Here is a 13,259-nt window from a genome sequence, read left to right as displayed (position 1 = left end):
CTTGAGTTTTGATTAAAGGGGTGCTTTAGGGTGCTCCAGGCAGAAGTCTGGGAGCCCAATGTGGCCCTGACGCGGAGTTTGTAAGGGACTGTGGCAGTGATGTCATCCGTGACGTCACACTTGGGTTCTTCAATGACTGTGCACCAGCTGGTGGGGATCCAGATCCAGCTTATGTACAGGCTCTCGTACTCTCTGGCCAAAGAAAAGAAGATGCAGTGTCACACCAACCCCTTGACCCAGGCGCAAAGGTGATGGGAACTGTCTCCATTCTCCCACTCTTCATAGTCAGCATTTGCTCCCCACCCCCAGCTCCTCCACTCTCTTCCCTCACCAACCATCCATTATTCACTCCTTTTGTCACCAGCCAAGGGAAACCTAGGCATGAACCCCAATCTGTGTATTTCTCTCCATGTCCACAGTCAGCACCCTTATCTCAGCCACCCTCATATCCTGCCTTGCTGAGGTCTCCCAGCCTCCACTCTTGCTGTTCTTCAAGCCATTCACCACCCTCAGCACACCATGACATTTCTGTCTTCCATGGCTTTTTACAGCACTTAGAATGGAATCCAAACTCATCCCCATTGCTATAAGATTCTGGCCTTCTCTCTCACCCTGCTCAGAAGAGAGATATTCTTGCCACACTGACCTCCTGGTCATTTTTCCCAGAATGCTGATCTCTTAATTCCAAAGGACCTTTGACCAGCTGTTCACTCTCTCAAATGATCTGTCCCTGCTGTTCACAGGGATGGTTCCTTGCAGATCTGATGTAAGGATCACCACCTCAGAGAGGCCTTTCCAACCACCTATTACAAAGCAGCTGCAGAGTCAGCCCTTTTGCCTCAGCCTTACAGTTGTTCTAGCACAAATCACTCTCTGAAATTGCCTCAAGCATTGCTACCCAGTAGAACTTTCTGAATTGATGAAAATGTTCAGTACTGGTAGTGCTCAATATGGCAGCCACTAGCCACATATGGCCCTGGAGCATCCAAAATGTGACCTGTGTGACTGGGAAGCAGATATTTAAGTTTAATTTAAACTTAAATAACTCCCTGTAGCTAAAGGATACCATATTGAAAAAGAATGGACCTAGTATATTTTCTGCCCATCTCCTCCTTCATATATTAAGTTCCCTATATCCAGAAATGTTGTCAGCTGTGTCTTGAGCCTACAATACTTACACACTTCTAAATAATGTGATCAGTTTGTATTTACTGCCAATGAAATACATTGAGCACTTTCTCTGCTGCTGTCACTACTCAACAGTTGCAAATTCCTGGAGAAGACTAGAGCCTGGTAGGCCCCAGGGCCAGCTGATCTTTAGGGTGAATATTTGTTTTGGCTTCTAAGTACAAGACTATATATAGTCAAGAAAACTGAGATCTCTCTCTCCTCCCAAAGGATCTGGATCTCCAATGATTTGTCCATCTCAAGTCAGGGTCAAACTCTTTGGACAGCTGACTCACTGTTGAAAAGAAGCCACAACAAAATGTATGTCTACACATTCATGTTTCTAGAGAGTTCACTGTCAAAACCAAAGGGCAGTTCCTTGCTTCCTTGACTCTTTCAATGCCCACTCACACAGAGGGGGCAGATCATTGGAGATAATCCATCCCTGGGCTCACAAGGCCTCCTTGAGCCAAGAAGGAAGGGGCTGTGTCTCCAGAAACTAATTACTGTCTGAGGGAGGAAAAATTATTCAAACAAAAACCAATCACTCACCCCTGATACTCAACAGAACAGTGTACTGTTTCTCCAGCCAGGATCACTGGGCTCCATGTCAAGAGATGCTTCATGTTGGTTGAGTTCACAGAGAGGTTCTGAGGGGCAGGCAGACTGGCCACTCCATCTGAGTGAAGGCAGAGAGGAAGGCTGAGGGGTGGCTGACATGGGGGAATGCCACAGCTTCAGACTGGTAGCGTCCAGTGAAAGGCCACACAGGTTTATGAATGATGACAACTCCAATTTTATCATACTTGTGTTAATGCTAAGTTTTGGCTACCATAGTTATAATTCTGCCTTTGTGATAAAAAGGTATATTAACAATAATAATGGGTAATCTTAAGCAAGATCTTATATTCTATTAAGCTATGTGCTAGATTGTTCCTTTAATCCTCATTACCCTACTGGGACTAAGGACCATTGGTTCATCCACTATACAAATGAGAAAACCAAACCCTATTATATAGGCATAATATGTATGTACTTATTTTAACAAACATATAAAAATTGTACATATTTATGGTACACCTACCACATGGTGCTTTGATACACACACATATTGTGTAATGTTCAAATCAGTATCTATCTCCTCAAACATGTATTATTGCTTTGTGGGGAAAAAACATCCAAAGTCCTTTCTTCCAACCTTTTAGAAATATCTAATACATTATCTATACTCACTCTACTGTGCAATATCAGAATTTTTTTCACACCAATTCATGTCTTTATATAGTACAATTCTTATTACACATATATATCACAATTTTTCATATCTCTGTTTGTATATAAAGTATATTGACACCCAATTTGTGTCTTCATACATGTACTTTGATTAATGATGTCCATCATATTCCACCATCCTTGCTAATCCCCTGCCCTCTTCCTTTCCTTTTCACCCCTCTTTCCTATCTAGAATTCATCTATTCCTCCCATGCTCCTCCTCCCTACCCCATTATGAGTCAACCTCCTTATATCAGAGAAAACATTCAGCATTTTTTGGGGGGGAATTGGCTAATTTCACTTAGTATCATCTTCTCCAACACCATCCATTTACCTGCAAATACCATAATTTTATTCTCTCATATTGCTGAGTAAAATTCCATTGAGTATATATGCCACATTTTTTTATATCCATTCATCCACTGAAGGACATCTAGGTTGGCTCCACAGTTTAGCTATTATGAATTGTGCTGCTATAAACATTGATGTGGCTGTGTCCCTGTAGTATGCTGTTTTTAAGTCCTTTGGGTATAGCCCGAGGAGAGAGATAGCTGGGTCAAATGGTGGTTCCATTCCCAGATTTCCAAGGAATCTCCATATTGCTTTCCATATTGGCTGCACCAATTTGCAGTCCCACCAGCAATGTATGAGTGTGCCTTTTCCCCCACATCCTCCCCTACACTTATGGTTGTTGTCTTCATAATAGCTGCCATTCAAAATATCAGAATTTCTCAAATCTGAATATAATTTAGTACCTGTTGGCCAAACTGTTTCCTCTTCCCTCCCTCTCTCCTCCTCCCCCCATGCTCTGGTAATCACCACTCTGTTCTAAATCTCTATGAGATCCACGTTTTGGGATCCCACATCTGAATGAGATCATGTAATATCTCTGATTCTGCCTGGTTTCATTTAAAGTAAATTCCTCCAGTTACATCCACGATGTTGCAAATGAAATAATTTCATCCTTTTTATGGACAAACAGTATTCCACTGTACATGTAACACAGTTTTGTCTTTTTATAAATTAATCATTTAGGTTATTTCCATCTCTTGTCTATTGTGAATAGTGCTGCAATGAACACAGGGATGTAGATATCTCTTCAACATACTGATTTCATTTCCTTTGGATATATACCCAGTAGTATGATTGCTGGATCATATGGTAGTCTTATTTTTTAATTTTTTGAGAAAGCTCCACACGGTTTTCAATAGTCACTATATTAATTTATATTCCTAATAATAGTGTGCAAATATTCCCATACTTGTCAGTACTTGTTATCTTTAATCTCTTTGATAATAGACATTTGTTTTTGGTCTGTCCTGGAAATTAAACCCAGAATCTTAAACATGCTAGGCAAGCATTCTGCCATTGAGCTACAACCCAGCCCTGATAAGTCACTCTTACTGGGGTGAGGTGTTAAATCATTGTGGTTTTGATTTGCATTTACCTTATGATTAATGATATTGAACATTTTTCATATACTTGTTAGCCATTTGTGTGTCTTTTTAAAAATAAATGTCTATTTAGATCTATTATCCATTTTTTCAATCAGATTATTTGGGTGTTTTGTTTGTTTTGCTATTTGAATTCCTTATATATTCTGGACATTAACCCTGAAGGACATTGCTTATGACAGGCCCTTATTCCAGGCTTTGAAGCAGTCATGTGCTATGTCACCTTAAGCAACTTGAATTAACCTGAGCCTCCCACTCCTTTGTGGCAAACCCATGCAGGCGCTTGCCAGCTTCTTGTCATATTCCTCTCCTGCTCATGCCAACATTTGGTATAAAAGCACATCCCTTCATGACCTCTAACAGTGCAAAATGGGCCATCAGCTTCCAGGTGGGGAGTGCAGGCTCGGGTCAGCTATGAAGTGAGTCCAGTCATAAGAGGTGCTAAGCCAGCCTAGAGACTCCACCCCAGAGCAATTGCAAGGCCATGAGCCAATCTGGGACATAAGTATCTGCTCACATAGATGTGTGCGGTACACCCAGAATGGTTTGCTCAGAATGAAAGAAGCCTGTGAAGCTGAATCTACTCTCATAAGGACTTTGGGTACCCCAAAGCGTAACCTTGCAGGTAACCCCAGAGTGATCTTGACCCTCTACTGAAATCCTCTCTCCTCCATTTTACATGTTCCTATTTTAATGCCCAACACCTGCCTCTCTTTGCTGTTATAATCACAGTGATAACATCAATAGCACAGTGGAGTGAGGGGACAGCTGGGGCCCTCTGTGCCTATCTCCATATTGGTACCTGCTGTTTGTTATCAAGCCCTCTTACCACAAAGAAATGGGGCCAGGGGGCTTCTGGGGACACCCCATCTGATTCCCTTGCCTCTTCTCTAATGTAGGACACTGGTGATACACCTTCATCTCACACGTACTAGCCACAGTCAGCCCTATGAGGAAACACCTGGGGCACCCACAAGGAGGCTTCCTGACCTCCCAATTCCTAACTTTGAAATCATCAAAGAGATGGAAAGGAAAAAGGCCATGTGGGGGTGGGGGTGGGACAGGAGGGTGAAGCATGGTCTGCTCTGACATCCTTCCTCTGGGAAAATTTTTTAAAAAACTATTTTGAAAATATGAAGCTGTATAAATGTAAGGCTACATTTCATATAATAAAAATTATGTATTAATATAATTTATTCATTAATATACTTCAATTATATACTTTAAAAGCCCTCAAAAATTAAGTCTTCAGACCCAGATGGTTTCACTAGAGAATGCTACCAAACATTTACAGAGGAATTAACACAAACTTTACACACACTATTTCAATACATAGAAGAGGAAAGAAAACTTTCCAACTTATTTTATGAGGCTAGAATTACCCTGATGGCAAAACCAGACAAAGATAATTTATATTTTGTTTGTTTGTTTACAATGCTGGAGATTGAACACAGAGTCTTGTATGTGCTAGGCAAATTCTCTACCACTGAGATACAGCCCCAACCCAAACAAAAATAACTTGCATAAGTGTTTTTACGAACTTAGGTGCAAAAAAATCAATAAAATATTAGTAATCCAAATCTAATAATGTATAAAAATTATGACCAAGTAGGATTTTTTCCAGGTATGCAAGGGTGGTTCAACATTTAAAAATCAACTAGTGCAATCCACCATGTCAATAAACTAAAGAAGAAAAACCACATCTTTTCAGTTGACACAGAAAAAGTATTTATAAAACCTAACACTCATACATGATTAAAATAAAACAAAGTCTCTCTTCAATTAAAAAGAGCAAAGAGTTTATGTGAACTTAAGAAAGACCATCCACAAAAAGTCTACAGCTATGATTTTAGCAACATAGTAAGAGACTGAATTCTTCCCCACTAAGAACAAGAATAGGCAAGGATTTCCACTCTCACCACTCTTATTCAACAGAATACTAGAAATTCTAGTCACTGTATTAAGGAATGCAAAAGAATAAAAAAATACAGATTAGAAAGGAAGGAGTAAAATTCCCTCAATTTACAGATGATATAATAGCGTATGTAGAAAATCCCATGGAATAAAACAAGAACAAAAACAATTCTTGATATTCCAAGTAAGTTCGAAAGACATAAGATAAACAAAAATTAATCATATTTCCATAGATTAGCAATGAAGATTTACACATAGAAATTAAAACTACAATCACTCAAAAAAACAGTGAAATGCATGAATGCAAATCCAACAAAATATATCAGGATTGATATGGAGAAAAGTTTTCAATGTTGATGTGAAAAACTAAAAAAGACTTAAATAAATGGAGAGACATATCATGTTCATGATTGGAATATTCAAAATAGTTCAGATGGCAATTCTCCTCCAAACTGACACACAGGTTTCACACAATTCTATCAAAGGCCTGTCAAGATTGTTTTTGTAAATTTTATTTTAAAAGGCAAAGGAATTAGAATAACCCAAACTACTTTTTCTTCTCTCTCTCTCTCTCTCTCTGTGTGTGTGTGTGTACACACACACTCAGCATGTGCTGAGCAGCTAACTAACCCAAACTAAAATAATTTTGCAAATAAAGCAGAGGAACTAATCTACTCAATTCCAAGAATTATAATAAAAATTGGAAGCACTCCCTCTAAAAACTGGAACAATACAGGGATGCCCTCTTTCACCACTCCTATTCAACATTGTCCTTAAATTCTAGCCAGAGCAATTAGACAGATGAAAGAAATTAAAGGAATATGAAAATAGGAAATAGGAAAAGAAGAACTGAAACTATCATTATTTGCTGACAACATGATTCTATAGAGGATCCAAGAAACTCCACCAGAAAACTTCTAGAATTAATAAATGAATTCAGCAAAGTAGCAGAATATAAAATCAATACCCATAAATCAAATGCATTTCTATACATCAGTGATGAATCTTCTGAAAAAGAAATTAGAAAAACTACTCCATTCACAATAACCTCAAAAAAAAAAAAAAAAAAACTTGGGAATCAACAAAAGAGGTGAAAGACCTGTACAATGAAAACTACAGAACACTAAAGAAAGAAATTGAAGAACACCTTAGAAGATGGAACAATCTCCATGCTCTTTGAAAGGCAAAATTAATATTGTCAAAATGGCCATACTACCCAAAGTGCTATTCAGATTCAATGTGATTCCAATTAAAATCCCATCATTCCTTATAGAAATAGAAAAGGCAATCATGACATTCATTTAAAAAAATAAAAGACCCAGAATAGCCAAAGCAATCCTTAGCAAGAAGAGTGAAGTAGGAGACAACACAATACCGGGCCTTAAACTATACTACAAAGCTATAGTAACAAAAATTGGCATGGTATTAGCACCAAAATAGACATGTAGGGCAATGGTACAGAATAGAAGACACAGAGACAAATCCACATAAAGACAGTTATCTCATACTAGACAAGAAGCCCACTCATTCCATCAGCACACTCTACCTTGTCACCCTGATGGTCTCTTCATTGTCATCACCATTTTTTTTTAATTTTGTAGGGAAGTTTTAGAGTCACAGCAAAACTAAATGGAAAGTAATTTCCATTTAGGTCCTTCGCCCCCGGGCCGATCCGCTGTGTCACCTAGACAGCCCAGCGCAACCGGGGCCTTCTGCCAGCCTGCTGGGGGCAGAGTCTGCTGGCTCTGTAGCATCCCTTTCTGGTGCGCCGCAGCCGTGATGCCCCGGAACCGCCCAGCCGCCTGGGTGAGTCACTTACATCTGGAGCCCCGCGATGAGCCTCTCGCCCAAAGGGTAAGGGACGCCGTCCCCGGTGCTCGAGGGCGCCCGGATCGCAGCGCGTCTGGTCGCCCTCCCCGCGCCAGACGCCTCCCCAGAGAAAACGAACCGGCTAAAAGCCAGCACCGGCTGCTGCGAACGAGGGCCCCTGTGGGGACGTGGGGCAGGAGCCCCTCTGCTCGGGGCGCTTTCTCTGTCCTCTGCGCCCTGAGAGCACAGGCTGCTCTGGAGAACTGCGAAGCCGGAAAGCAAACCGTGGGCTGGAGGGCAGCCCTGCGAGTTGGGGGTCACTTGGAGCTGTCAAGCCTGTGCCACAGGAGAGACCTCCCATCCGCTGGGACTGAGCTGGATTGCATGGAGACCTGATTTCAGGTCTTGCTGGCCTGGCTCCGGAGCAGCGCTATGCGCTCTGTACCTGCAGGAAAACAACCAAGGGTCCCAGCGCAGGATGGGGTTTGCAGCCCTGGCTCTTCCTGGGCCTGCGGGACCCAGCTCCAGGGTGGGCTCTGTGTGTTTGCTGTGACAGACAGGCTCCTCTGGATGACTTGGAGCTTCCAAGCAGCTGCTCTTAGTCTGTGTCCTTTGGAGGGATAAGAAACAGAGGGTGGAGAGAGAGGCAAGAACCCCTGTTCTGATGGAGCAGTTTCCAGATCATGGGCTGGTCTCCTCCTTGAGCCTCTGTAAGGTGGGATTGGTAAATCGCAGTCACCTTGTGGGATGACCACGCAGGTTGGGTCCAGCCCAGTGTCTGGCACACAGTGACGCTGGTCATTTCCTTCAGGCCATGCAAGTGTGTAGGAGGTCAGAGTGTTTTAGTCCTGCTTCCCATCTTTCCTGGGCTGGCCCTGTCATTCAACTCTGGGCTGAATGGCATCCCCTGCTCCCTTGCTTCCCAGTGGGCTAGTAGCCTGCTGGAGAGAGTCCACAGGGCCCTTATGTGTGGGGTGGAACATTGGGCTCCCATCTGGCCTACTGTTCTCCCACAGAAGTCAGGCCCCTTCTAACAGGTGGATTCTACTAAGTCCTCTCTGTGAGTGAGTGGGTGAATGAATGAGTGAGCAGGCAAATGATAGGAGGAGGAGATGGTTACTTGGTTCCAAGTCTTGCCCTTGGTCCCAGCATCTACAAAATGACAGGCTTCATTGTGATCATGAGAGACTTCAGTGGAGAGAAAATCATTTTAGCCAGAGATGCTCAATGCCCTCCCTCTGTGTGTTTCATATTTTTTTTGTCTAAATAAGAGACGCATGCAGATGACTAATACTTTGAGAGATCAAGAAATACAGCTGGGCATGGTGGCACTGGCCTGAAATCACAGTGGCCGGGGAGGCTGAGGCAGGAGGATCTCAAGTTCAAAGCCAGCCTCAGCAACTTAGCAAATAGAAGAAGAACAGAAAATAAGTCAGAGTCCTGGCTGACTCCAGTGTGAGCCATTTTGTTTAATGCATGTCTACAGAAGCCATAGATTTTGCGACTCCAGGTCTTTCAGAGACCTCCTCCAGGCAGCAGGCACTAAGGGTAATGCACCTGGTACCAAAAGACAGTCCTCAGCAGAGCCCCATATTTTCTGAGGCGGCAGAACATCTAGATCTGGGGAGGTGGGTGGCCAGTTGACTGGGTTAATCTTTTGTAAGTTAGCTTTGGGTCACAGAACAGGAAACTGCATAGTCCCTGAAAAATGCATCAGCATCCCTCACTTTCAGAGTTGAAATAGAAATATCCCAATGCTACGGATTCCCAACCTCACTGTTGGTCAGATTCCTTGGGAAGTTTTTAGGAAGGTACTTTGTTCAGCTTTGCCCCTGAGATTCTGATTTTACTGGTCAGGATGTGGCTCATGCCACCAGTAACTTTAAGGCTGCTAGGGGATTCTGAGGTGCAGCCAGGGCTGAGAGCCTGTGCCCCATGCTGTTTCTTGTCAACTGTCCTCTGTGGTCACCTCTTGATATTTTGTGTGCTTCTATTTGAATGTTCTCACTCTTCAACTTTTTCATGCAGGTCTGTGATTACTCTGTCTTCAAGCTCTTGGGTCCCTGGTGTTACCTTATAGCCATTTGCAGAGAAGTTCGTGTCAGGGGAAGATGGCAGTTACCAGAAGCCTGCAGAGGGCTGGCCAGGGCTCCCTGGGCTCACCAGAGAGCAGTGTGGGTTTAATCTGCAGTGCCCTCAAGAGCAATATAAAACCAGCCAGCTAGGTGGGAATGATTCAGTGACAGAGGGGACAGGGCTTGTGATGATCAGGAGGGCATGTCCCTTGCCCTAAGAAAAGCACAGTCACCCACCTCCAGCTGTGTCATGGGGTTGATCATAGATTGCAAAAATGCTCACCAAGTCTTCTGATCCTTGAATGCTGCCCCTTTGCAAGGTGACTTTGCAATTCCTTTCCATACAGTTAGGGTCCATTTCTCCAGCCCTTGAACCTGAAGTGGGCCATGGGACTTGCTTTGGCCAATGGGACATTAGCAGATGTCCACAAGCAGAGGTGTGCGAAGCCCATGAGTGTTGGTGCTTGCTCTCTCGATGCTCTAGATGCACATGGCCAAGAGATGTGAGCACGATCCTCCTAGAACACCCAGTGCTCATGACCTTCTGGATCAGCTAAGTGGACTCCAAAAGGACTGCCCAGCTGACTCACAGAACACGGGAAAATATTAAGTTCAGGTGATGAAGTATTGGGGCAAACAGCAATAACTAACCATAACACAGCCCCACCTTGCCAGATGTTATCCATCTTTTAAAGAGAAATCATAATTTCAAATTTTTGTGTAAGTTACAGTTTTGAAAAAAATTGAATTAGTAGCCAACATCCTAAACACATTCTATAGGCCAAACAAAACATACCTTTAGACTGCACTTGGCCTGTGGGTTGTTGGTTTGCAAGTGGCTATGCTGAGGGACACGAGGTGTTTGTCCTAATGCCTGTTTGCAGTCACTCACTCACTCACCCTTCTTGCCAGAGTGGCCGGTGCCCTCCACCTGTGGCGCACTGTACGGGCACTGCCCCAGCTTCTCCGGGTGGTCTTTCCATGTGGAAATGTGGGATCGCTCGTCCTCCTGGAGAGACTGCAGTGTGAGATGGAGTCCAAGGAAGGACAGTGCGAGGGTAGCGCCTGAGCATGAGATCAGGCATGGAGGTGGGGCCCGCGGTGGGCAGTGGACAAGGAATCCCATCTGTTTTTTCCAGAGAATGTTGTTCCTGGAGGGAAAGCCAGGGAGAGAACATTGGAGAGAGGGGATTGTGGGGCCCCTAAAGGCCAAGCCAAGGATTTCCCACTTGGTTATCTGGGCAAAGGAGAGTAGCTCTAAGGGAAGAGAAGTCACTGGCAGCTTTCCCACAGGGGGCCCTGGGAAACAGGGGCCTGCGCTGTTAATCCACGTGCAGGATGAGTTTATGGCAGGAGTGGAGTCAGGCAAGACGGGGGCAAGACTGTTTGTAGTGACAGAAGGAGCGTTGGCATTGGGAGGAAAAACCCAAGTGGAAGAATGTAAGTTAAGACGTGTGGGGACTTCTCTTGACCTTGAGATAGGGCTAGTTTTGCTGATTTTCTTATCTATATCATCAAGACATGTTGGTGTGTTTTCAAAGCACTTCCATCAGCAGCTTCAGATTCCCAGCTCCTGTCGCCTGCCTGCCTGACGGAATCTGGGGCTGGCGGTGGCCACTCCTAGGGCAGGGGAGACGGAAGAGGGTGTCTGCTGGGCGTTTGGAAGGAACGTCCTTGCTCTCCCCTGAGAACCTCTGGAATCATCTGTGCCTCCTTTCTGTGCTTTCCCCTCCCTTCTAAGGCTTTCAAAGTTGGGTCAGGAGGGGAGGGAGGAAACACAACTGTTTAAAATCCAGTTTTCAATCTCGAGGAGAAGAGGAAACGTCACAGCTATGAGAAGAGGAGACAAGGGAGTCAGGGAGGTGCATCCCTCACGGTGCAGTGAGAACCGACCTCAGGAGGGAAGCTGCAGGGAAAGGCCAGTGTAGACTCTGCTTCCCACTGTCACTGGACCGTCAAGTCACATTTGAACTTTAAAAAGCGGACTTCAGGTCCCGCCTCCTGTGGGTTCTAACATGGCTGGTGTGGGGTGTTCTTGGCACCAGGGTCTTTGAGAGCTCTCCAGGGAGTGGACCCCTGCCGTGGGGACTGAGAACCCCTGTGTCCACCAGGGCCCTCTGTGGGCTGGTGCAGCCTGTAGGAGGTGCCAAATCTGTATTTGGTGGTTGCCATTTTCATGTAGAGACTGACAGTGGTTCCCAAAGGCTATCATTTGGATCTAGAATGTTCCCCAAAGTCCCATATATTAAAGGCTCCATCCTCAGCCTGTGACTCTCTTGGGAGGTAGTGGAATGTTTAAGAGGTGGGGTCCAGTGGGGGATCTTAGGTCATTAAGGGTGTGCCTCTGAAGGGCATGTTGGGACCCTGGTCCCTTCCTGGCTTTCTCTTTCTACTTCCCAGCTGCCTTGAGGTGAGTGCGTAGCTCTACCATGCATTGCCTGCCATGCTGTGCTGCCTCACTACAGGTCTAAAGCAACAGGGTCAATCAAATGTGAACTGGATATGGAAACTCTGAGCCAAATAAACTTTTTCTCTTTATGAATGAGCAACCTCAGGTCTTACAGTGGCAGAAAGCCAACCAATACACCATATGAACTTGAAAAGTATAAAGTGTTGGAATGGGGTGTCTAAGATAGGTCACATTCTTGGGTTGGATGAAAAGAATTTGTTTTCTGGGAAGACACAAATGGCTTTAGTACAAGTAAGCGTGCTTACTACAGTTCATCTGCTGAGAACAACATTTCCCAAGTGAATGGGCAGGAGAAAGAAGTTGCACAGTAACGGGAAGGAGGGAAGTAGGCCCAGAAGGCAGAGTAGAGGAGATTGCAAGTGGAGACAGATGTCAGAAATGTGCCTCCTCTTAAGGCAGGGAAAGCCTCGAGAGCACTTCTGTGGGCTGTCTGGAGCAGGCTTGGTGTTACAGAGCCTGAGCAGATCTTGACAACCAGGGGTGTCCCGATGGCCAGGGGCACTGGAGGGAAACCTGTGCTGGTCTCATTAAGGTCTGTGTCTGGGTGATGTCTCAGGGAGATAACCCCCTGGCCTGGCTCCCAGGGTAGTGGGAGTGGTTTTCCCCATCCTCCCTCTGGAGGGCCTGCGAATGGTCTACCTCAAGCTTGTGAGTGTCAAAGGGCTCCTGTCTCAGGGTCCAGTCATAAGGATGTTAACAGCTTCATTTTTTAAATTTCTTTTCCTGGGTGTCAATCAAATCCAGGCTTTGTACACGCTGAGCACACACTCTACACCAAACCCTGCATCATCTTCTCAAACCAGGAACAGCAGCAACTTTAAAAAGATATTGCTGTAAATACTTTTTTAAAAAGTCAGAATGCTTTGCTGCCCCAGTATGACCTTTCTGAGGTTTAATAGGACTTTATTTTTTTAAACATATATTTATTTTTTTCTTTTTCTTCTTTAGGCATAAAAGACAGTAGAATCTATTTTAACATTTATATAAGGTAAAGAATTTTCTTAAAGTTGATGTGCATGCACTGAAAAAGCTAGAAACAAATCAACTCTTATTGATACAAGATGTTTTTACCTAAAACAGAATTCTAAGAGTATACTG

The 13,259-nt window shown here is 44.2% G+C and overlaps 1 long non-coding RNA gene across 3 annotated transcripts; it reads right to left on the bottom strand.

Moving 5' to 3' along the window:
• Positions 1-7: 7 nt before the first annotated feature.
• LOC144373427 (uncharacterized) lies at positions 8-11,989 on the bottom strand. Of its 3 annotated transcripts, none has more exons than XR_013433112.1 (3): positions 10,592-11,989; positions 1,720-1,846; positions 8-192 (listed from the first exon to the last, which is right to left on the bottom strand). It is a non-coding gene; the product is annotated as an uncharacterized LOC144373427 (long non-coding RNA). The 3 variants fall into 3 exon arrangements; XR_013433114.1 differs by lacking the exon at positions 10,592-11,989 and adding an exon at positions 7,627-8,893; XR_013433113.1 differs by lacking the exon at positions 10,592-11,989 and adding an exon at positions 7,354-7,617.
• Positions 11,990-13,259: the final 1,270 nt, after the last annotated feature.

This window comes from Ictidomys tridecemlineatus, unplaced genomic scaffold (assembly GCF_052094955.1).
Source record: "Ictidomys tridecemlineatus isolate mIctTri1 unplaced genomic scaffold, mIctTri1.hap1 Scaffold_3929, whole genome shotgun sequence".
NCBI lineage: Eukaryota > Metazoa > Chordata > Mammalia > Rodentia > Sciuridae > Ictidomys > Ictidomys tridecemlineatus.
The sequence above is the reverse complement of the archived record's forward strand: the minus strand, read 5'-3'. Positions and strand labels throughout refer to the sequence as shown.